This window comes from Bombina bombina, chromosome 6 (genome assembly GCF_027579735.1).
Source record: "Bombina bombina isolate aBomBom1 chromosome 6, aBomBom1.pri, whole genome shotgun sequence".
Lineage (NCBI taxonomy): Eukaryota > Metazoa > Chordata > Amphibia > Anura > Bombinatoridae > Bombina > Bombina bombina.
The window spans coordinates 874632965-874657466 of NC_069504.1; positions in this window are offsets into that span (position 1 = coordinate 874632965).

Genomic DNA, 24502 nt, shown 5'->3' on the forward strand with positions numbered 1-24502 from the left:
GTACATAAAGTGCACATGGCAGGTTTCACATTCCTAACCCTGCCACATACATGTCCCTAACTACCTTCAGCAGAGATGATAAAATTACAAAGTGCAAAACAACTGAGAGCATGCTAACACAATGGTTGTGATTAGCTGTGTCTACGACAAGTGGTGGGTAGGGTTTAGCTATTGAAAAACAATTGCAGCAAATAAGTTACTAATGTATTCAAAACATTTTCACACTCACCTAATATTCATTTATTGCAGGTCTGCAGATAAATCTTTTAATTACAAAATGTTTACTGTCCATTTAAATTAGATTATTATTATTTATAACATTAGATAATGTGCAAATGCCAAATAATTATTTATGTACATAAGTCCCATAATGAAAAAGGAACAAGTAGAGCGATTATCCTTCCATAAGGCAGAAAGAGTCCACTATTCCATAAGGCAAAAAGAGTTACTATTGGGAATATCACTCCTGACCAGCAGGAGGAGGCAAAGAGCACCACAGCAAAGCTGTTAAATACCACTCCCTTACCCACAAACCCCAGTCATTCTCTTTGCTTGTATCAGTGCAAGGAAGGGGTAAAGTTAGGTGTCTGATTCTTCTATCAAGAGTTTATGTTTTAAGCAGAACAGGTTGGTTCTGTTTTTTATGGGGTTTAGCTGTAGTCCACTTCAGTCTTTTCAGTAGAGCAGTGGTGGCTTTTAAGCTTTTGGGAGCTGGGGGGGGGGGTATAATCCCTTCTGTGCCTCCCAGGTTGTGAGCTGCCATTTTGATAAAAGACTATGTAAATTTACAAACGGCTAGATTACGAGTCTTGCGTTAGCCTTAAAAAGCAGCGTTGAGAGGTCCCAACGCTGCTTTTTAACGCCCGCTGGTATTACGAGTCTTGCAGGTACAGGTGTACCGCTCACTTTTTTTCTGCGATTTTTGCATACCGCAAATCCCCTTACGTCAATTGCGTATCCTATTTTTATAATGGGATTTTCCTAATGCCGGTATTACGATTGCTGGAAAAAGTGAGCGGTAGACCCTCTCCTGTTCAGACTCCTACCGCATTTAAAAGTCAGTAGTTAAGAGTTTTATGGGCTAATGCCGTAACATAAAACTCTTAACTAAAGTGCTACAAAGTACACTAACACCCATAAACTACCTATTAACCCCTAAACCGAGCCCCCCCCCCCCCATCGCAAACACTTAACTAAAATGTTTAACCCCTAATCTGCCGACCGGACATCGCCGCCACTGTAATAAATATATTAACCCCTAAACCACCGCACTCCCGCCTTGCAAACACTAGTTACATTTTATCAACCCCTAATCTGCCGTCCCTAACATCGCCGACACCTACCTACATTTATTAACCCCTAATCTGCCACCCCCAACGTCGCCGCTACTATATTAAATTTATTAACCCCTAAACCTAAGTCTAACCCTAAGTCAAACCCCCCTAACTTAAATATAATTTAAATAAAACGAAATTAAATTACTACTATTAAATAAATTATTCCTATTTAAAACTACTTACCTGTAAAATAAACCATGATAGCTACAATATAACTAATAGTTACATTTGTATCTATCTTAGGGTTTATATTTATTTTACAGGCAACTTTGTATTTATTTTAACTAGGTACAATAGTTATTAAATAGTTATTAACTATTTATTAGCTACTTAGTTAAAATAAATAAAAATTTACCTGTAAAATAAAACCTAACCTAAATTACAATTACACCTAACACTACACTATCATTAAATTAATTGCATAATACGTGGGGGGGGGGCAGATTAGGGGTTAATAAATAAAATGTACGGTTCAGCGATGTTGGGGGCATCAGATTAGGGGTTCATAAGTATAATGTAGGTGGCGGCGGTGTCCGGAGCGGCAGATTAGGGGTTTATAATATAATGTAGGTGGCGACAATGTCGGGGACGGCAGATTAGGGTTTAATAAGTGTAAGATTAGGGGTGTTTAGACTCGGGGTTCATGTTAGGGTGTTAGGTGTAGACATAAAATGTATTTCCCCATAGGAATCAATGGGGCTGCGTTAGGAGCTGAACGCTGCTTTTTTGCAGGTGTTAGGTTTTTTTTCAGCCAGCTCAGCCCCATTGTTTCCTAAGGAGAAATCGTGCACGAGCACGTTTAGCCAGCTCACCGCTACCATAAGCAGCGCTGGTATTACAGTGAGATGTGGAGCTAAATTTTGCTCTCTGCTCACTTTTCTGAGGCTAACGCCGGCTTGAAGAAAACCTGTAATACCAGCGTTGTCTTAAGTGAGCGGAGAGAAAAAAAGATTCGTTAGCCACGCACACCATTACCTACAAAAACTCGTAATCTAGCTGTTAGTCTTTTTCTTTCTGTATCTACAGGTCCATGTTAGGAAGGAAGCCTTTCAAACCTAGTGAGCTGCCTTGCTGCCGGGCAGATTATTATGGAGGTAAGTGCAGTTTTTATTTTTCTGAGAGTGTTCAGGAAAGGTTGGCACTTATGGGGTTCATTTTTGGGATTGTGAACCTGTTTGTGCAGGTTTTTATATGGTGGCAGTTTTTTTATGGGGCACTGAGAGAGGTATTATTATTAAATTATTGGCCTGTTTGGGAGTGTTTTTACACTCCTTATATGGCTTATTCCTCTTTTTTATTTTTATTGAGAGGCTGTGTTTGTTCTTGTCAGCCGTATACTGCTGGAAGTTTATTTTGGCGTCTTTATTTCTCCCAGCGACTGTTTGTTAGTAATGTCGGCCGGGAGGTGTTTGCATATGCCCACGATGGGCGGAGCTTTTGTGGCGTGAGTTTTGTACGCGTTTTTAGGAGGAAGTGTGTGTTATGTTTAACGGCTTTCCCTGTCAGCTCTTGTGATGGTGCATGTGCGGGCAGTCTGGAGAGCGGGTGGAAGCAGTGGGAGAGTCCAGATCATCTCTGCTACGTTAGTTATTACTCTGGTTCGGTGGAGGTCAGGTAAGCACCTCAGCAAGGTTTGTTGAGGTGCAGAGGTGCTGCAGGGGTCAATTTTTATATTCTATTGTATATTTTTCTGTATCATGGCCTCGATCCGATATAAATCGTCGCCCGCAAAAGCCGGCGACGCCAAATTTTGCGCTGGTTTGGTGTCACATATACGGCGTAACATAGAAGTTACGCTTGTATATTTCTGCCTTCGGCCGTAGTTTTTTGGCCCATAGACAGGTATACCAAACCAGCGCAGTTTGGTATCCAATATACAGCGTAAGGACAAACGTGGCGAAAATGGAGAAATCTTACTCCATTTTAACCTCGCCACAAATTGCAGGCGTAGTAAGCCTTACGCTGTGTATTGGAGCCCCGTAACTCCCTAAACTACCTGCAAAATAAAATCTAACACCTAACGCATGCGCAATGTCTATCTACCTGTCAACCGCGATCTGCAAAATAAAACCTAACACCTAACGCATGCGCAATGTCTATCTACCTGTCAACCGCGATCCCCCGCCGCAATCCCTAATAAACGCCTAGATTTAGAGTTTTGCGTTAGAAGGGGTGCGTTAGCTACGTGTGGTTTTTTCCCCCCGCACCTTTTAAACAACGCTGGTATTTAGAGTTCTCAGAAGGGCTGCGTTAGGCTCCAAAAAGGGAGGGTACAGGCATATTTACCGCCACTGCAACTCTCAATACCAGCGTTGCTTACGGACGTGGCCAGCTTCAAAAACGTGCTCGTGCACGAATCCCCCATAGGAAACAATGGGGCAGTTTGAGCTGGAAAAAAACCTAACACCTGCAAAAAAGCAGCGTTCAGCTCCTAACGCAGCCCCATTGTTTCCTATGGGGAAACAGTTTCTAAGTCTGCACCTAACACCCTAACATGTACCCCGAGTCTAAACACCCCTAACCTTATACTTATTAACCCCTAATCTGCCGCCCCCGCTATCGCTGACCCCTGCATATTATTTTTAACCCCTAATCTGCCGCTTCGTACACCGCCGCAACCTACGTTATCCCTATGTACCCCTAATCTGCTGCCCCTAACACCACCGACCCCTATATTATATTTATTAACCCCTAATCTGCCGCCCCCAACGTCGCCGCCACCTACCTACAATTATTAACCCCTAATCTGCCGACCGGACCTCACCGCTACTCTAATAAATGTATTAACCCCTAAAGCTAAGTCTAACCCTAACACTAACACCCCCCTAAGTTAAATATAATTTAAATCTAACGAAATAAAATAAATCTTATTAAATAAATTATTCCTATTTAAAGCTAAATACTTACCTGTAAAATAAACCCTAATATAGCTACAATATAAATAATAATTATAATGTAGCTATTTTAGGATTAATATTTATTTTACAGGCAACTTTGTATTTATTTTAACTAAGTACAATAGCTATTAAATAGTTAATAACTATTTAATAGTTACCTAGTTAAAATAATTACAAAATTACCTGTAAAATAAATCCTAACCTAAGTTACAATTAAACCTAACACTACACTATCAATAAATTAATTAAATAAACTATCTACAATTATCTACAATTAAATCAACTAAACTAAATTACAAAAACAAACAAACACTAAAGTACAAAAAAATAAAAAAAGATTACAAGATTTTTAAACTAATTACACCTACTCTAAGCCCCCTAAAAAAATAACAAAGCCCCCCAAAATAAAAAAATGCCCTACCCTATTCTAAATTAAAAAATTTACAGCTCTTTTACCTTACCAGCCCTTAAATCAAAGAGCTGATTACTTTGGGGCAATGCCCCACAAAAGGCCATTTTAAGGGCTGGTAATATTTTAGGGGGTAATACATTTATTATAGGCGGCGGCGGTGTAGGGGGATTAGATTAGGGGTTAATACATTTAATATAGGTGGCGGCGGTGTAGGAGGATTAGATTAGGGGTTAATAATTTTAGGGGGATCACATTAGGGGGTTAGACATTTAATGTAGGCGGCGGCGGGGTCCGGGAGCGGCGGTTTAGGGGTTAAGCACTTTATTAGGGATTGCGGCGGGGGATTGCGGTTGACAGGCAGATAGACATCGCGCATGCGTTAGGTCTTAGGTTTTATTTTGCAGCCAGTTTAGGTAGTTACGGGGCTCCAATACTCAGCGTAAGGCTTACTACGCCTTCAATTTGTGGCGAGGTGAAAATGGAGTAAGATTTCTCCATTTTCGCCACGTAAGTCCTTACGCTGTATATTGGATACTAAACTGCGCGGGTTTGGTATACCTGTCTATGGGCCAAAAAACTACAGCCGAAGGCAGAAATATTCGAGCGTAACTTCTAGGTTACGCCGTATATAGGATACCAAACGCGCGCAAATTTTGGCATCGCCGGCTTTTGCGGGCGACGCTGCATATCGGATCGGGCCCCAGATTTGTAAGGCGGCTACCTGGTTTTCCTTACACACTTTTTCTAAATTTTACAAGTTTGATGTATTTGATTTGGCTGAAGCAGTTTTCGGGAGAAAAGTTTTGCAGGCTGTGGTGCCCTCAAATTAGGATTCGCCTCTTTTTTCTGTTCCCTCCCGTTATTCATTCAGTGTCCTCTGGAGCTTGGGTATAGTTTTCCCAACAGTAAGGAATGAAGTTGTGGACTCTCTCTGCCTTATGGAAGGAAAACATAATTTATGCTTACCAGATAAATTCCTTTCCTTCCTGGCAGGGAGAGTCCATGACCCCACCCGTAATTTAATTTTTTTGATGGGCGGCTCCTTTTTTATATTATTTCTTCTGGCACCTTTTATACCCTAATGTTTCTCCTACTTTTCCTTGTTCCCTCAGCAGAATGACTGGGGGATAGGGGAAGTGGGAGGGATATTTAAGCATTTGGCTGGGGTGTCTTTGCCTCCTCCTGGTGGCCAGGTGTTGTATTTCACAACAGTAAGGAATAAAGTTGTGGACTCTCCCTGCCAGGAAGGAAAGGAATTTATCTGGTAAGCATAAATTATGTTTTTATATTTATTTGATTGAAAACTTTATTCTATAACCATTATGCTGGCCCTTGGTCACTCTTATAAATCTATTACTGTCATACATCTGTGATTCTAGACTACCGCTCTGGTCTGGTAGTGGGATCAAGATACATTGAGTTTAATGGAGTGATTGGACTAGACAGCGTGCCACAATACGCTTAGAAAAAAACAGACCCGCTCAGTAGAGGCAGGAGCCACGTTCTGCAAAATTCTACTTTGTGATAAAATATCTCTAAAATACTTTGTAATATAAAGATGGCACTAAGATAATGTTATATAATTCTGCACATAGTAACACTATTGTGTAGGTTTACTGCCCCTTTATAATAAATAAAAACTTACCTGTGAAATAAAAAAAAAACCTAAGCTTAAACTATAAATAAACCTAACATTACTATTGAAAGAAAAGAAAAAAAAAATACCAAAACTAAAAAACCTAAATTACAAAATTAAAAAATCCTAACACTACGAAAGAAACTAAACTAACATTACAAAAAAATAACAAAACCCCCCTAATCTAACACTAAACTACCAATAGCCCTTAAAAGGACCTTTTGTAGGGCATTGCCCTAAGTTTAACAGCTCTTTTTACTTAAAAAAAAGTCCCCCCTAACAGTACAATGCCCCACCCACCCAACCCCCCAAAATAAAAAAGACCTAACTATAAAAAAACCTAAGCTACCCATTGCCCCTAAGGGGGCATTTGTATGGGCATTACCCTTAAAAGGGCAATCAGCTCGTTTACTGCCCATTAAAAAAAAAAAAAAAAAGCCCTTATCTAAAAAACAAACCCACCCAAAAAAAAAAAAAACATTCCTGTTGTCAGGCGATAAAAGTCTTCTTCAAGCCGGCTTCATCTTCAATCTTTATCCCAGTGTCGCGGAGCAATCTTCAATCTCCATTCACGGGTCACGGAGCTGAGGCAGTGGGGAGCAAGATCAACGATGGCATGGACATCCAACGTGGAGGCTCCTCTTCATGTGATCATCTGCTGCACACTGAAGATTGAATGCAAGGTACCCATTTTATATTGGGGTACTTTGCATTCCTATTGGCTGAAAATTTTAAATCAGCCAATAGGATGAGAGCTGCTTAAATCCTATTGGCTATTTTAAACAGCCAAATGGATTTAAGTAGCTCTCATCCTATTGGCTGATGCATCCTATAGGTCTGTGTATATGTCTGACTATCTATGCATGTGTGTGGGTGAATGGGTAGATTTGTGTATGTGTAAGGGTGCATGTGTGTGAGTAGTGCATGTATAAGTGTGAGTGTATGCGTGTATGTTTGTAGTGTGTGAATGTTCATCTGTGTGTATGTGTGTGGGTGCATGTATGTTTATCAGTGTGTGAGTAGTGTATGTATCTGTCTGTGCATGTGTGTCTGTCTATCTGTACATTGTACATGTGTTTACACACAAACACAAACACTCATACACTAATATATACATATATATATATACACGCGTGCGCACTGGTACACAAACACTCATAAATACACACACTTATGCATACATATAAACATACAGACACACACACACACGCGTGCGCACTGGTACACAAACACACTCATAAATACACACACTTATGCATACATATATACACACACACTCAAATAAACTCATACACACACACACATATAGTTTCCAGGTGAATCTAAAAACTGTTTTTTAAAGCTGCTTTCAGGGACTGGACTGGGTGCATTTGCCATTGCCTGAACAGCAGTTACTAAAAATAAACTGGGTGCACCAACCATACCCAGGCAGCACACTCAGAATAAACTGGCAGCACTTGGTACAGACAGCTTAGGGCATAACCATAAATATATAAAAACAATGCAAAATAAATTAGCTGCCATTTACTTATGGAATGAAAGCAGCAAATGCTAAAAACCTAAACAAAAGGATTTAGTTACAGCTGTTGGCCAAGGGATAATTATCCCAAAATAACCCAAATCCCAAATCTGGAGGTGCTATAAAGGGGCTTTTGGGCTAATTGTCTTGAAAAAAAAAATTAGCTTGTGAAAGCTAATACAAAGGGGCTAATTTATCAAGGGCCGAATGGCCCCTGATGCCGACCAGAAACAGCAGTTAAGAAGCAGCGGTCTTAAGCCCGCTGCTCCTTAACTCATCTGCCGCCTCTGAGGCTACAGACAGCAATCAACCCAATCGGATACGATTGAGTTGATTGACACCCCCTGCTAGCGGATCTGCAGGGGGCGACATTTCACAAGCAGTTCACCAGAACTGCTTGTGCACTGTTAAATGCTGACAGCGTATGCTGTCAGTATTCAGCTATGTCTGACGGACATGATCCGCTGAGCGGTTCATGTCGGACAGACATATGATAAATCGGCCCAAAAGTGATAACCTCAAATTACAGGCATTGCAACCAAACTATAGTATTAGAGAAGTAGAATATGCCAGAAATCCAACAAGCCCTCCACTCCTCACTTTTAAACACAATCTAATTAAAAAACACATAGGGCCAGATTACAAGTGGCATGCTATTTAGCGATTTTACTCCCCTGCAAACACCGTCAGAAGTAAACTTGTAACACGCGCAAGTTAGCATGTGAATTACAAGCTGAAAGTAAATAGTTTGTGTGCAAGTGAAAACCGACATGCTCTAACTTAACACTTATCACTGTCAGTATATTTATGAAAATCTTAGTAGTGCTCTCCAAATAATATATCAGCTTATGGCAGGGTTATAACACAATACAAATAATAATTATCCTTAAAAATAGAAACCCTTAACTAACATGCATCTACTAGAAACCATACAATTAATATAAATACCTGAATTCTTTTATTTAGTTAATATCCATGAACATTTTGAAATATATTTGCAATACCAGAATATGACACAATATTATATACGTTAAAACCGACTATTAAGATATGCTATCCTTCTTACAAAACCCAGAAAAATGTCCTTTTAAAACCAGCCTTTCATTCAGTTAACACAATGGGACTGAAACCTTTAACATCCAAGCAATACAATTCTAAATAGTGCTTATAAACAATAGGATAATATATATATTATGCTATTTAACTGCAATTTATCCTAATACAATATTGATTTAAAACACCAGAACTTTCACAGATAAATCACTTAGCCTACCAGATACAAATTTAAACAATACCTATGCTTATAAAATATTAACTTGAAATAAAACTACTTCTTTAAATCTGCTACATACAGCAATAATAAATGTTTACTTTAAATATTTGCATACCAATAGGCAAGTTAAGAACTATTTAAGGTTATGCAATACAATTTAAAACACAATTTGCTCTCTCCAATCTTTCAATTGTAATTTAACTGTAGTGACTATGTATATAACTTATTTTAAAACATCACATGTAATTTCAATACTTTACCAAATAATCCAATCGATGTCCAGTTTCCAATGTTTCTCAACAGATTCAATTTCACCTCAGAAATTCAAAATTGGGGATATTGCATATGGAGTCCAAGCGTAGCTGTGTGCTTTAATAATAACCACAGTAGTTATTCCTTCAGGATTAGCCAGCAGCCTCCATCAGTCTCTATGCTTGGGGTTAAATCATCTGATTTCCCCCCTCCCCTTTCTTGATCATTATCAGTCATTGGTGAGTATTGGAAACGCCCACAGAAGCCTTGTCTCGGATTGGTTCTTTGCAACTGAACATGGATTGGTTTACTTGGCAAAGTATGTTGTCAAGGAAATGCATCCTTGCAACAACCAATCATCTCATGGCTGCAATTTCGCATCATAACACTAGGTGGCAGCAGACAGCACAACACAGCAATACATGCAATACTATTTCTAAACATTTTACACTTAATTCAGTATTTCTATGAAATGGTTATTCATTTTATCATAATTTACTGCAATAACTACTCACAATATTTTTTTTGGATAAGTAATATCTTATGAATTTTCTGATCATTTTGATATGAAATACAGTATATTATATTAAAATAATGTATCCTGTTTCTGAAATTAATGGCATTTATACATCTAAAATGTTTTCAGAGTTGTGTTTAAGCTTTCAAAAACATCTAGTGTATATAATCATATGACATGATTCAGATATCCCATGCAGAAAATAGAAAAATTATGTTACATATAATTAAATAATGGGATTATTACAGCTTGAATCTATTTTTCATATATCTATTAACTGCAGCAATTATTTATTTAATATAAAACTTACTATTTCAACATATATATACATATATGGGCTATTTGAATCATTCCAAACATATATGAAGCTATTGGCATTATTTCTTCTTCAAAATGTATTTAATTTTACTTAAAGTCTAAATACAGTTGTTTTGAAATCACAGTGTAAGCCATGTGCTTTCTCTGTGTTATCTTAACCCAGACGCAATGTTTAACATTTTGTATATTCCAGTGTTAGCAGCCACACAGCATGAGTCACTCAACAAATCTGTGCTAATTATCAGTCCCTTTTGGAAAATGCTTGCATTTTTCACATCTCTTCAGACGGATCGGCATCTCCATTGGAGGAAGCCCATATATGGGCATGTATCCTGATCTAGGTATCAGAATGCTGTCTTTTAACAATCGTTCCCAGGCAATCACACATATGGTTTCCTGAAATTGTTGCTAAATTTTAATTAAACCAAATGCTCTATTGTTCTCACTTGTATGCCCTCTTCACTTTTGCATACTGAATGTGGGAGGATGGGATATGAGTCTCAAGTAGACTTTTCTGAATGAATGAATTATTTTGAATCGACTTAGTCAGATATATAATAATATACATATATATATATATATATATATATATATATATATATATTAATCTTCACATATACCTTGACATAAATCCCCCTTCTGAATTTAAATAGATGTAGGATACATGTATTTAAATTGGCTTAAAGTCAATGGTATTCAGTGAGGATGTGGACCGTACACACCATAGACAGTCTTCTTTGTAGATAGTCTGTCATTTTTGAGCCTTCATGTTTATCAGCTAGGCATCTTTAAACTACAGTAGGTCTTTAGTGCATTTGGGGATATGACACTTCATTCTCCCTCTATGACTTGTAGTTGGGATCTGGGATGACATGCCCGCAATTGATTGATATGGACCAATTTATCTATGAAACTTTCATTTTTGGGGATCCTTATTTTATAGGCCACTGGAGATATTTTGTCAGTAATGACAAAAGGACCTTTCCATGAGGGAAGAAATTTCTTCTCCCTAACCTGATCTCTTCCAAAGTTATAAATATAAACTTTATCATTTATTTCATATTCCCTTTTGGACGTTTTGAGATCATAATAGGTTTTAGTGGCAGTTGCAGCTCTTTTTAAATTCCTTTGAGCAAATGCAAAGGCATATTGCAGATGCTTTCTTAGGTTCTCCACATATTGATGTGTATTGGCAGCGTTTATCAAGTTTTGGTCTGATGTACGGTACAGCAGATGCTGAGGTAGAACCATTCTTCTACCAGTCATCAGTTCAAAAGGTGACATCTTGGTAGCACTACTTGGAGTTGCTCTTAATGCCATTAGGACTAGAGGTAGTTTTACATCCCAGTCTTTACCCGTTTCACTCACAAACTTTTTGAGGATTTTCGCAACGGACTGGTTGTAACGCTCTACACCACCACTTGAGGCAGCTCTATAAGCAATATGGAGCTTTCTTTTAACCCCTAGTATTTTCCACATTTTGGTCATCACTTCGCTAGTGAAGTGGGTCCCCCGATCTGACTCGATTCTTTGGGGTAAACCAAATCTGGAAAATACGTGGTTGATGAGCAATGCTGCGCATGTTTCAGCACTATTGTTAGGTGCACTGATGCACTCTACCCATTTAGTGAACAGGCATGTCACGGTTAACATGTATTTGTTACCTCTTGATGACCTTGTTACCGGACCAATAAAATCAATTTGTATATCTGACCATGGCATTACCATCCCCCTTTTCTGCAATGGCGCTCTATGCGTTGGCGCAGTGGGTTGGAACTGTGGACAGATTAAACAACCTTGACAGTAGGTTTGAACATCTTTCAACATGTGTGGCCAAAAAGCGTAATCACGCAATATTTCATACGTGAGTTTGGAACCACGATGACCAGATGTGGGATCATCATGGGCATGTTGAAGCATTAGACCTCTGAACTTGGTGTGTACTACCCATTGCTGGATGCCAGTTTTGGAGGTTCTAATTAACAAACCATCCTGTAACTTGAATTGTGATCTAGATTTTATTAAGATTATAAGATCTTCTTTGCCAATACAATCATCTTTTGAGATGGGGTTGCTTTCAGGATCTTCTATGTGTTTATAGAATATGCCTACAATGGGGTCTTCTTTTTGACTAGTGATCAGGTCCTCACTAGGGGAATTCTGACTCCATTGTACCAAGTTAGGCTCACTCTGTTGTTTTGCCTGGTTTCTGGTAATGGCTTCTACCTGAATTGCACCCATTAAGTGGTCAATATTAAGGAGTTCTCCAGTTATGGCTCCTTGTTTGGCTAATGAATCCGCAAGATCATTGCCTTCCTTATCAGGACCTAGAACTCTGGAATGACCCTTGGTCTTTTTCCAGTGTATGGTTAAATCATTGGATACCACCAGATTATCAATCTCGCAGAACAACTTGCCATGCTTGACTGGTTTGTTATTGCTTTTCTGCATGCCATTTCTCTTCCAAGTTGGCAGGTATTCAACAAAACTGTCACGCACATAATTTGAGTCAGTTATGATCACAAATTCCTGAATACCATGTTCGATAGCCATTTCAATGGTTTTGAAAACAGCAGTTAGTTCTGCAATTTGACTGGATCTTGGTCCAATGTTGAAACCTATAGATATATTTGAGAATCCATTTGCCCAAGTTATACCAATGCCAGCGACTAATCTGTGCTCATTATCTATAGTGGCATGGTAAGAACAACCATCAACATATACCCAAGGTAATGTTTGGCAATTTTCCTCATTGTACATTTTATATGGGGAAAGCAATTGTTCCTCCAGAAAATCATCTTCTGATAATTCTTCCCCAGGATCTCTAGCAGTACAGTTGTGGAACTCAGCAAGCCCTTGTGCGACTGAATTCTTTTTATTCTGCTTGTAGCAAATTTCTAATGGCCAGCCTTGTAAGGAAAGAGTCCACGCTGTTATGCGGCTATTTGACAAATTCCCATCCCAAAGGCTGGTGGGCCGTTTCTACAATAATTTTCTCGCCCTGTATATAGCTGCAGAAATTTTGTAGAGCCCATACAGTAGATAAGAGGGCTTTTTCGCAATCGTTAAACTTTATTTCTACCGGGGATAGATTTTTGCTTGCATAAGCAATGGCTTTGTTTAAATTATCATGCTTTTGGTATAAAACAGCACTCATGCTTACATCTGTGTAACCTGTTTCTAAGAAGAAGGGTTTACCTCCTTCAGGGTACGCTAAGCAAGGTGCTTGAGTGAGTTTTCTCTTCAGCTCTCTGATGGCTGTCTCTTGAGACTCACTCCAGTGCCATTTCACGTCTTTCTTTAGAAGAAGTAGTAGTGGTTTAGCTAACTCTGCATAATTATCAATAAATTTGCGAGAATAATTTGTCATACCCAGGAAGGATCTCAATTCCTTTAAGTTAGTTGGGTTTTTAGAATTTACTATAGCTTCCACCTTTTTCTTTTGAGGATTTAACCCTTCAGCAGTAACTTCATGTCCCAAGAAGTTTACACGAGTGCGGCACCATTGAGCTTTCTGTAGGGATAATTTGACACCTGCACTTTTAAGTTGGCTGAGGATGTGTTTAAGCTCTGCAAGGTGTTTTTCAAAGTCTGTGCTTTTGATTAAAACATCATCAACATAAGATAAGGTCCCCCTTTCCAGTGCATCAGGCATAGCCTTATGCATGAATACAGCAAATTCATGTCCAGAATTTATGTATCCAAAAGGAAGTCTCTGAAATGCATACTGGACCTTTTGGAAGGAGAATGCCAGCTTATACTGGTCCTCCTCATGTACCTTTATGGTCCAATATCCCTGTGCACAATCAATGGCAGTGAATATTTTGGATCCCTGCATTTGTGCTAGGCACTGGTCAATGTATGGTACAGGCCAGCCAGACATGTACACTCATTGTTTAGCTGTCTTAAGTCAGCACACAAACGCCATTGTCCATTGGGTTTAAGGACACCTAGAATAGGATTATTATATGAGCTGTGCACCTGTCTGATGATACCTCTTTCTTCCAAATTCCTTATGATCTCTGCAAGAGAATCATATGAGGCTAAGGGAAGTCTGTATTGTTTGACAAATACAGGTGGTGCATCAGAATCTGTTTGTATTCTTGCAATGTGCAAGTCTGTAGTACCACAGTCATAAGAATCCTTAGCAAAAATATCCTTGTACTCCATCAGGAGTTCTTGCAGCTGTTGGCGTTCATCATCGCTGGAACAGCCATTAGCTAAGGATATTTGCTCTTCGACTAATTGCTGAAATCCTGGAAAGATTTCAGGCTGTCCTATTTCATAGGCTTCTTCCAACCTAGAGGTGAGATCCCCTTGATTATAGTTTACATTGCTCCCATGATTCTGGGTATTGGGGTAATCTTGCTGTTTGATTGGCTTCTTCAATTTTACAGATGCCTTCCTCTGAGCTGAAGGGATAAATAGACTGAATATTAAATAGACCCTCTGGCATAGATGCAAAGGATTGTTCTATTAATTGTTCTTCAGGTATTAGCCCAATTACATTATTCTGGAATCCAAAAGTCTAATAACTTGATTCCAGTGCATATCCTATGGTAGTTCCCTTGGATAATGTTATATCCTGTGGGGTCATGTTATGTACAATAATATGTATTGGAACAGTTCCAATATTCACCATAGGAGTGTAGGTTACTGTGACACCCAGATTTTGTATTCTATGGGAGAGGCAAATCAGTGTTTCAGAAGTTTTTAATTTCTGGCCTCTCTTTACCTGTAAGGGTAAAAGAAATTTATCAGCCCCAGCAGGAATTATAACATCGCTAGATACCTGCATAGTCACAGCATATGGCAATTGCTGGTTTGATTTCAGGGCTGTATTTTCATCCTGAAATACTTCAGGGTCCCCATTTAACCTGCTCCAGAGGCAAGAGTTAATCAAATCTATTTGTATGGCATATCTATGTAAGATATCATTTCCAATGTATATTTGATTATGGGGAGTATTTAAAACTAAAAACAGGTGCTTCACTGACTTATTACCAATAGAGATAGATAATAAGCACTTAGCTGTGATGTTATAGCTTTCAGACCTGTTATCCAGGTTGTGGACGCAGTGGTCTTGGGGAGAAAGATATTTAATCACTTTAGGTTCAGCTATCTGCGCTAATAAACCTTCGCTTATATAGCTAGCTTCCTGTTTTAAACTCAACTTGGAATATTTTGTTGTACCAAGGTCATGCATTTGTATAGGGATAAATAGATCCTCTTTAACTCTCTCAATCCCTGTGAGGTATTGAGCGTGGCCTCCCCCCTTAGGGATTCTATGATCCCCCTTGTGGAGTGATATGGTTAATACATCGCCATCTAGGGAAATATTCGCTATCTTTCCAGGCGAAATTTTAAAAGTATTACCATCAGAGCCACTAAAAGGAGTCTGATCATCTATTTGTAGAATAGTGATTTCAGGTACAGAGTTATTCCTGAAATGAATCTCCACAGCATCTGGTTTCTCTTCCACCACGTGACAGCTATGTCGGGTGCGAGATATACCAGATTTTTCATAATTTATAGGCCTTTTAACTTGTGACCAAATTACATTATTTATGCAATCAATTATGGTGCTTAATCGCTTCAGGAGATCCCTACCAATAATTAAACGATCAGTTGGCAGATCCACTATAATGACAGGGTGTCTTATGACCCTGTTCCCCAGTTTAAATCTTAGCCAGGCAGTACCGTAAACTTTTAGAGAATCACCCCCAACTCCTATTAGAGAACCGTCAAATTCTTTTATTTTAGGTTTGTGGGGTGTTAGCTCATTTAGCTGTGTGTAGTACCTGTGGGATAAGATAGTTGCCTGAGATCCGGTGTCAATTAATCCCATGATAGGGTTGGAGACTGAATCTTGCAGCTCAACCAATACATAATATCTCCCTGCAGTTTCTATCATTTCACACATAAAGTTGGCGTTATCATACATCTGTGGGCTTCGCCACGTGTTACCTGAATTCGCCATGCTTTCCGATGCAGAAGACACTTCATACCTACCGGTCTCCTCTATGATAGGGTCGGCTGGATTCTTGTGTACTGCATCTGTGGAAACAAGGTTAAGAGAGTGCTGCAAAGGGAATGATTTGTTAATGCTTTCAGGCCAAGGTTGCTTGTCATCACAGCTAAATTGTCCGTTTCCGGTCTGTGGGGAGAGAACATGATTAGTATCATTGATATTTATTATTGCATTTTGTATATCTCTCCCCTCCCCTTCAGGTGATACTGCAGTATTTATGACTGTGCCTGTGGTCCACTGCTGACCACTGGCTGTACCCCTAAAAAAGTATTGTTCGGTTGCTGAGCCGTAGAAGGTTGACTCATATTAGCGAATTGTTCGCTCAACCGATTTAACTGGGTAAACAGCATATCTACCTGATTGTACAAGTTACCTCTACCCCTGGGCCTATCTCTTGGTGCCCCATAATAATGATTCCTGGACCATTGGGTTCCCTCAGAATCAGGGCCGCTATTTCTATTTTGGCGTGGTTGCCCCTGGGGTTCAGCTTGTTCAGTATTAGTACTTTGGGGAGCATTATATACCTGGGTGTCTGGTTACCCTGAGAATATCTTCGCCGTCTATTGTATCTACCCTTGCGCGGATACCAATTATTTGGTGAGTATTCTCTTTGTGAGTAATTATTCACCTGATTATGTCCCCCACTTTGGTTATAGTCTCCCTGCGCCTCAACCTGTGTAGGGGAGGGGGCAGAGTTAAATCTCTGTGGAGATGGCCTGTTTTGACTGGCCACCTCCGCATAGGTTTTCTGTTAAGACTCCAAATTGAGGGGGCTAGGTGACACCCTAGTTTCTGCTACAATTTTGGGTTTTGACTCCTTTTTCACCCCTGTTCACTGGATTGCTGAATAGAGTATAATTTTGTACTCTCTTTGATCATCCATTCCAATGAGCAGTCCTCATCAAAATCTCTAGCTAAGTTAATTTTGATGGGTATAGGCAGTGCTTCAAAAAATAAATTTACAAATTCTGAGCCATCAAATCTGGGATTATCTTCAGCCATACTGTACGCATTTTTCAATTCAGAAAGGAATTCGATTGGACTCTGATTCGCACTACATTTTAAACCATATACCGCTATTCTCATGGCAGTTTTAGTGCGATATTGCCCGAATTCTTTTCTGCATTGTCGTTTTATCCCACTCCAGGAATGAATATTCATATCCTTTAGTGAAGCAAAGAATTTGTGATGTTTACTGTCAAATACCCAAGGCAGAAATTCAATTTTTAATTTCTCACTTGTAACATTCATTATAGCTAATGCATTTTCAAAAGCCTCTAAATGAGCAATTACAGATTTTGTTCCCTTATTGGAGAATATAGGTACTGCACGTTATACGAAGGTGATTATTTTATGGGAATCATATACTTTATCAGACTTACTTTGGGATTCTCTGTTAGAGTTTCCCTCCCCCGCACCAGCTGCGTTACAGCAGTCCTCTGGATTTATATCATGAGGTGACTGCCTATTTGGGAAATCTATTTCGGACCCATTAGGGGTCGTCTGTCTATACTGTTCCATATATTTTTGTACTTCGTCCCTGACGCGTTCGCTAAAGGAGTTAGCATTATCTGCATTATTCTCACTGTTAATATAAGGGTTTTCATTATGGCGATATGACCTTTTTAAATCGCTTAATTCTCTCTGGCTTTGCGCAAGCTGTTTATTTAAATCTCGTATCTGTGCGAGTAAGCCTATGTTATGCTTATCTAAGGCGGTTAGGTTTTGGGCAAATTCATCCATTTTATTTTTGGCTATTTTTAAATCCTCTTCGCATCTGCGTGAGGAACAAATACTACTTTTTAGCTCCTATATTTGCAATCGTTTGTCTATGACACAAAACGACATTTCGTCAATAATGCATATTAAAAGGGGCCAAGATTTTAGTATTAGTTCGTCTCGCTTTTTGGGAGTCTTGCATTGATTAATCATTAATAATTCTTGGAAGAATTCATTCTCTTCATTCCACATATTATTATTAACGGTAATATTTTTAGCCCTAGTTTCAAGCATATCCATAAAATCATTTAATTCACCCGCAATATTAAACTTCCCTTTAATGTAACTTAAGATATCTTTCTTAAGGACCTGACCTTTAGTAATGGGTATGGTGATGGGACCATTTTCATCACTATGTATAGAATTAAATGAGTCACTTCTGGCTACAGACATTATTATATTGGTTTAGTATTTAGTTAAATTAAAACGCTAATACAATTTTTGCCAATAAAAAGAGAGGGGGGAAAAAAAAATATTTAGAAAAAAATAAAAATAAAATATTAATTTTGAAATAGGAAAAATTAATATTTCGAAATATGAAAAATTAATATTTTTGATTAACTTTGAAAATATGAAAAATTAATATTTTTGATTAATTTTTCAAAAATTAATCTTTGATAATATTTCAAGATATTAATATCAATCTCGAAATATGAAAATCAATATTTCAACTTTTAAAAAATTATATCTTCAAAATATTAATATCGAAATATGAAACTTTTTCTCTCTTTTATAATAATTTCTATTTACTACAAATATATGGTATCAAATATGATGAATTTTAATAAATCTCAGCAAGTGCCTCCAATATATTATGTCAGTATATTTATGAAAATCTTAGTAGTGCTCTCCAAATAATATATCAGCTTATGGCAGGGTTATAACACAATACAAATAATAATTATCCTTAAAAATAGAAACCCTTAACTAACATGGATCTACTAGAAACCATACAATTAATATACATACCTGAATTCTTTTATTTAGTTAATATCCATGAACATTTTGAAATATATTTGCAATACCAGAATATGACACAATATTATATACGTTAAAACCGACTATTAAGATATGCTATCCTTCTTACAAAACCCAGAAAAATGTCCTTTTAAAACCAGCCTTTCATTCAGTTAACACAATGGGACTGAAACCTTTAACATCCAAGCAATACAATTCTAAATAGTGCTTATAAACAATAGGATAATATATATTATGCTATTTAACTGCAATTTATCCTAATACAATATTGATTTAAAACACCAGAACTTTCACAGATAAATCACTTAGCCTACCAGATACAAATTTAAACAATACCTATGCTATTTGCTCTCTCCAATCTTTCAATTGTAATTTAACTGTAGTGACTATGTATATAACTTATTTTAAAACATCACATGTAATTTCAATACTTTACCAAATAAACCAATCGATGTCCAGTTTCCAATGTTTCTCAACAGATTCAATTTCACCTCAGAAATTCAAAATTGGGGATATTGCATATGGAGTCCAAGCGTAGCCGTGTGCTTTAATAATAACCACAGTAGTTATTCCTTCAGGATTAGCCAGCAGCCTCCATCAGTCTCTATGCTTGGGGTTAAATCATCTGATTTCCCCCCTCCCCTATTTTGATCATTATCAGTCATTGGTGAGTATTGGAAAAGCCCACGGAAGCCTTGTCTCGGATTGGTTCTTTGCAACTGAACATGGATTGGTTTACTTGGCATCTTAACACTAGGTGGCAGCAGACAGCACAACACAGCAATACATGCAATACTATTTGTAAACATTTTACACTTAATTCAGTATTTCTATGAAATGGTTATTCATTTTATCATAATTTACTGCAACAACTACTCACAATATTTGTTTTGGATAAGTAATATCTTATGAATTTTCTGATCATTTTGATATGAAATACAGTATATTATATTAAAATAATGTATCCTGTTTCTGAAATTAATGGCATTTATACATCTAAAATGTTTTCAGAGTTGTGTTTAAGCTTTCAAAAACATCTAGTGTATATAATCATATGACATGATTCAGATATCCCATGCAGGCATTCCATCTGAAAAATAGAAAAATTATGTTACATATAATTAAATAATGGGATTATTACAGCTTGAATCTATTTTTCATATATCTATTAACTGCAGCAATTATTTATTTAATATAAAACTTACTATTTCAACATATATATACATATATGGGCTATTTGAATCATTCCAAACATATATGAAGCTATTGGCATTATTTCTTCTTCAAAATGTATTTAATTTTACTTAAAGTCTAAATACAGTTGTTTTGAAATCACAGTGTAAGCCATGTGCTTTCTCTGTGTTATCTTAACCCAGACGCAATGTTTAACATTTTGTATATTCCAGTGTTAGCAGCCACACAGCATGAGTCACTCAACAAATCTGTGCTAATTATCAGTCCCTTTTGGAAAATGCTTGCATTTTTCACATCTCTTCAGACGGATCGGCATCTCCATTGGAGGAAGCCCATATATGGGCATGTATCCTGATCTAGGTATCAGAATGCTGTCTTTTAACAATCGTTCCCAGGCAATCACACATATGGTTTCCTGAAATTGTTGCTAAATTTTAATTAAACCAAATGCTCTATTGTTCTCACTTGTATGCCCTCTTCACTTTTGCATACTGAATGTGGGAGGACTGGATAGGAGTCTCAAGTAGACTTTTCTGAATGAATGAATTATTTTGAATTGACTTAGTCAGATATATAATAATATACATATATATATATATATATATTAATCTTCACATGTACCTTGACATCACTTGCACACTAACCCAACGGGGTTTGACCAAGTGCACTCGACCTGACGTGAGTTATTCATATTTTACATTCCAATGTTCTTCACATAGAAGAAAAGGTTATTTTTATTTTTAAATATATATGTCTATTTAAAAATACAAAGAACATTTTCTACTATGTGAAGAACATTGGAATGTTAAATATTTACAGTAAATACACAGTAAAAGGGCTCCAAAGTGTATATATATATATATATATATATATATATATATATATATACACAACAAATAGAAAAATAGAGTCCAGCACTATACCCATAGGTATTTTTACAAAACGTGTGCCCGTCACTGTGGAGTATCGGCAAAAACTCCAAATATTACAGTCAATGCATCAAGTGTGACAGCACCACAATACAGTAGCTTTGTTCAAAGGTGAAAATGTATTTATTTTATTAGGATATAACAACCTTTAAAAACAGCGACATTTTGGACCTACATGGTCCTTAATCATGCATAGTTAAAAACAACTGAACATACACTTTAAAAAGGGTATCTGGACCAATCAAATTATAGCCCGTATTGTTAATTAGATTAACTCATACCTATCCAGGTTTTAAGGGAATCATATTAAATAGTGACCTCTAGTGGTACCAGAAAGCATAACCCACAAAATCTATAAAAACAAATACAAATAATAATCTCTATTAAGACCATAAGGGTGTAATGTATTCAGACCATAAGGGTGTAATGTATTTAGATGTTTGATCCACCAAACTTACTTTTGTTTCAATTTTAATTCCCTGTTGCCCCCTCTCCTGTGTATGGGAATGTGATCAATTACTTGAAATCGGAGCTGACTAACTGTATGACCCATCTGTGTGAAGTGTGCAGAAACTGGTAGAGACATATCTTTTGATTTAATAGATGTTATATGTTGTCTAAATCTATCCCTGGCAACTTGGGTGGTCTCGCCAATATAACACAACCCACATGGGCATTTAAGGAGGTAAATTACATAATCGGTTTGGCATGTATAGAGGCCATTAATAGTAAGTTGTTTTCTTTTATCATTTTGGGCTAAAAATATTCCATTAATGATGGAGTTGCATTGAGAACAATGTAAGCATGGATAACAACCCTTATTAGGGGGAGTTAGATAATTAATGTTTGATGGTTTAGTGGTGCCCACGTCTGCTTTAACCAAATTATCCCTAAGGTTTTTTACCCGTCGATACGAAGGCATAGGGGGCAATTTAAAGGATTCCATTTCTGGATTGTATTTTGATAAGAGGTACCAGTGTTTTCTCACTATTCGGAAGATATCTTTACTTCTGTCACTATACTCTGTAGCAAACACTAATCTGCTGGTGTCATTCTTACTCTTAACCTTCTTCCTATCAAGATCCTCAATGCTGTTTACAATGATCTCTTTAGGATAACCTCTTTTTTCAAATTTGTTGCCCATAGATCTTAGCCTGTCTGGTATTTTTTTCTTGATCCCTGACAATCCTCTTAGTACATAGCAACTGACTCCTAGGTATAGATTTAAAAACTGTATCTGGATGAGAACTCTCATATCTAAGCAAGGTGTTCTTATCAGTAGGCTTAGTATAGAGATCAGTATTTAATTTAGTACCTTGCTTACATACCATGGTATCCAAAAAGCTAACCTCCTGTTTGGGATATGTGAGTGTAAATCTAATGCCATGGATGCATTAATATCATCCACAAATTGAAATAAGGACTCCAATGTGCTCCCCATATGCCAAAAATATCATCTATATACCTTAGCCAAAGCTCACAATAGCTGATAAATGACTGATTGTTGTAAACAAATTTGTTTTCAAAGCCACTCATAAACAAATTGGCATATGAGGGGGCTACATTGGAGCCCATAGCTGTACCTCACTTTTGCATGTAATACATGTCCTGAAAGAGGAAATAATTGCAATAAAGCACAAGTTTTAGCAAATCGTCAATAAAATCCATCTGTAATGGGTCATACATTTTACTCTCATTTAAAAAACTTTTTACATTTGTCAAGCCGGCCTCATGGGGAATAGAGGTATATAGATTCACCATATCTAGGGAAAAAATAAACAATGTTTCTTCAATTTCAACCTCAGCTAATTTCACTAGAAATTCATTTGTATCCTTAAGAAAGGATCTTTGCTGTTTAACCCTAGGAAAAATAATTTTATCCAAAAAAATGGATACATTAGAAAATACAGATTCCCTTCCGGCTGGAGGTGGGGCAGACAGGTAGCTACAGGTAGTTGCCGTCGTGGCTCCGAGTCTCTGTGAGAGACACCATTACACCTGCCAGCCCATGCTGTTTCCCTTGGCCAGACGCGGCTCGGGTCCTAGGATCATTGGTCCTGCATGGGAAGTGTGAAGACTATTAGCCTATTAGTGCAGGTGGCTGATGCACGACATTTCTGTGGACAATTTACCTTCCAGTTAATGTAGCTGTACACTAAAGCTGCCGGACGAGTTGCGGCTAGTTGCAAACAATACAAAAGGTTAACAAGGTAACAAAGATAGTCACTATCTACTGCCAGGTATTGTGCTAGCAGGCTACCTATTACCTATGTCTCCTGGTTGGATGGAAGAGAGTACGTGGCTCTGCTGGGCTTCTGAGTAATTGCCCTGGCTGGACGGAGATACGTGAGCTCGAAGGTGTTGCCATTCTCAGGTGTGCCTGGCTGCATCAGGGAGCGGTTAATGAGCCTACCCTTCATTTGGTCCTAACCGGTGTGGGGATTGTCATACACTTGCAGTGCTGTGGTGCTCTGTAGCTGGCAGTGGCGGGACTGTGCCGTTATTGAAAGGAGTTCTGGGCTCGCGATAGTGAGCAGTGCACACGCCGTCTTACCGCACCTGGGAGCTAGCCCGGTTGGCTGATCTGAGCATACTTCCTAATCGTCTCCCGACGCATCTCTCCATTCTCTGACCTTTGCGACGGGTAAAGTAGATTACTGAGGACATTGTGCAGGTCTGTTACTGACACATAGAAAAGGTATCGTATGACTTGTGCTGTTTTGTTCCTGCCTCACTTTGGTCACGGCTGTATGATACTGCAAGGAGAAATATAGGGCAGAGAAGTTGAACAACAACAAACTCCATACCGGGAGGTCGGGTAACATGGCTTCTATAAGAGTCTAGTTGCTCCTAAGGTATAGCGTAAGGGGAACTGACTGGTAGCTGGGTTGGACCAGCGGTGGGCTAGTGAAAATCAAAGCCGGCAGAGTAGCGAGACTTTGCCCCATTAAGACTGTTGGCGGTTTTTGTATATGGGACCTTTGGAATCTGTCCACCATAAGAGTATTGGAGGGGTTGCTGCTATCTACACTGAAAAAAAAAAAAAAAAGATAAAGCGATATAGTGCAGATCTAGTATATCTGCTATCTACTTTTGCAATCACATAAGCAGCAGAAATAAGAGCTTGTGTATCCCCCAATATATGCACATTTCTGGACCCTCTGCTACCTGTTAAACCTTTGAGGTTATATGTACTCTCATATTTGGATACAGGGGGCCTGCTGTCAAAAATGTTGCAATAATTAGGTTTAAAGTGTACAACATTACAGCTCTAGGTTTTGTTTTCTTTTTGTTTCTTTTTTCAAGCATAATAATGTTTCAATGGCGGGTTTTTTAAATGTGAATATCATTGTATCAATCTTTATGAATGCTTTTTTGTCTAGACGTATATATCTTAAGATTGTAATTTCACTGTGGGCACTTTTTTCTG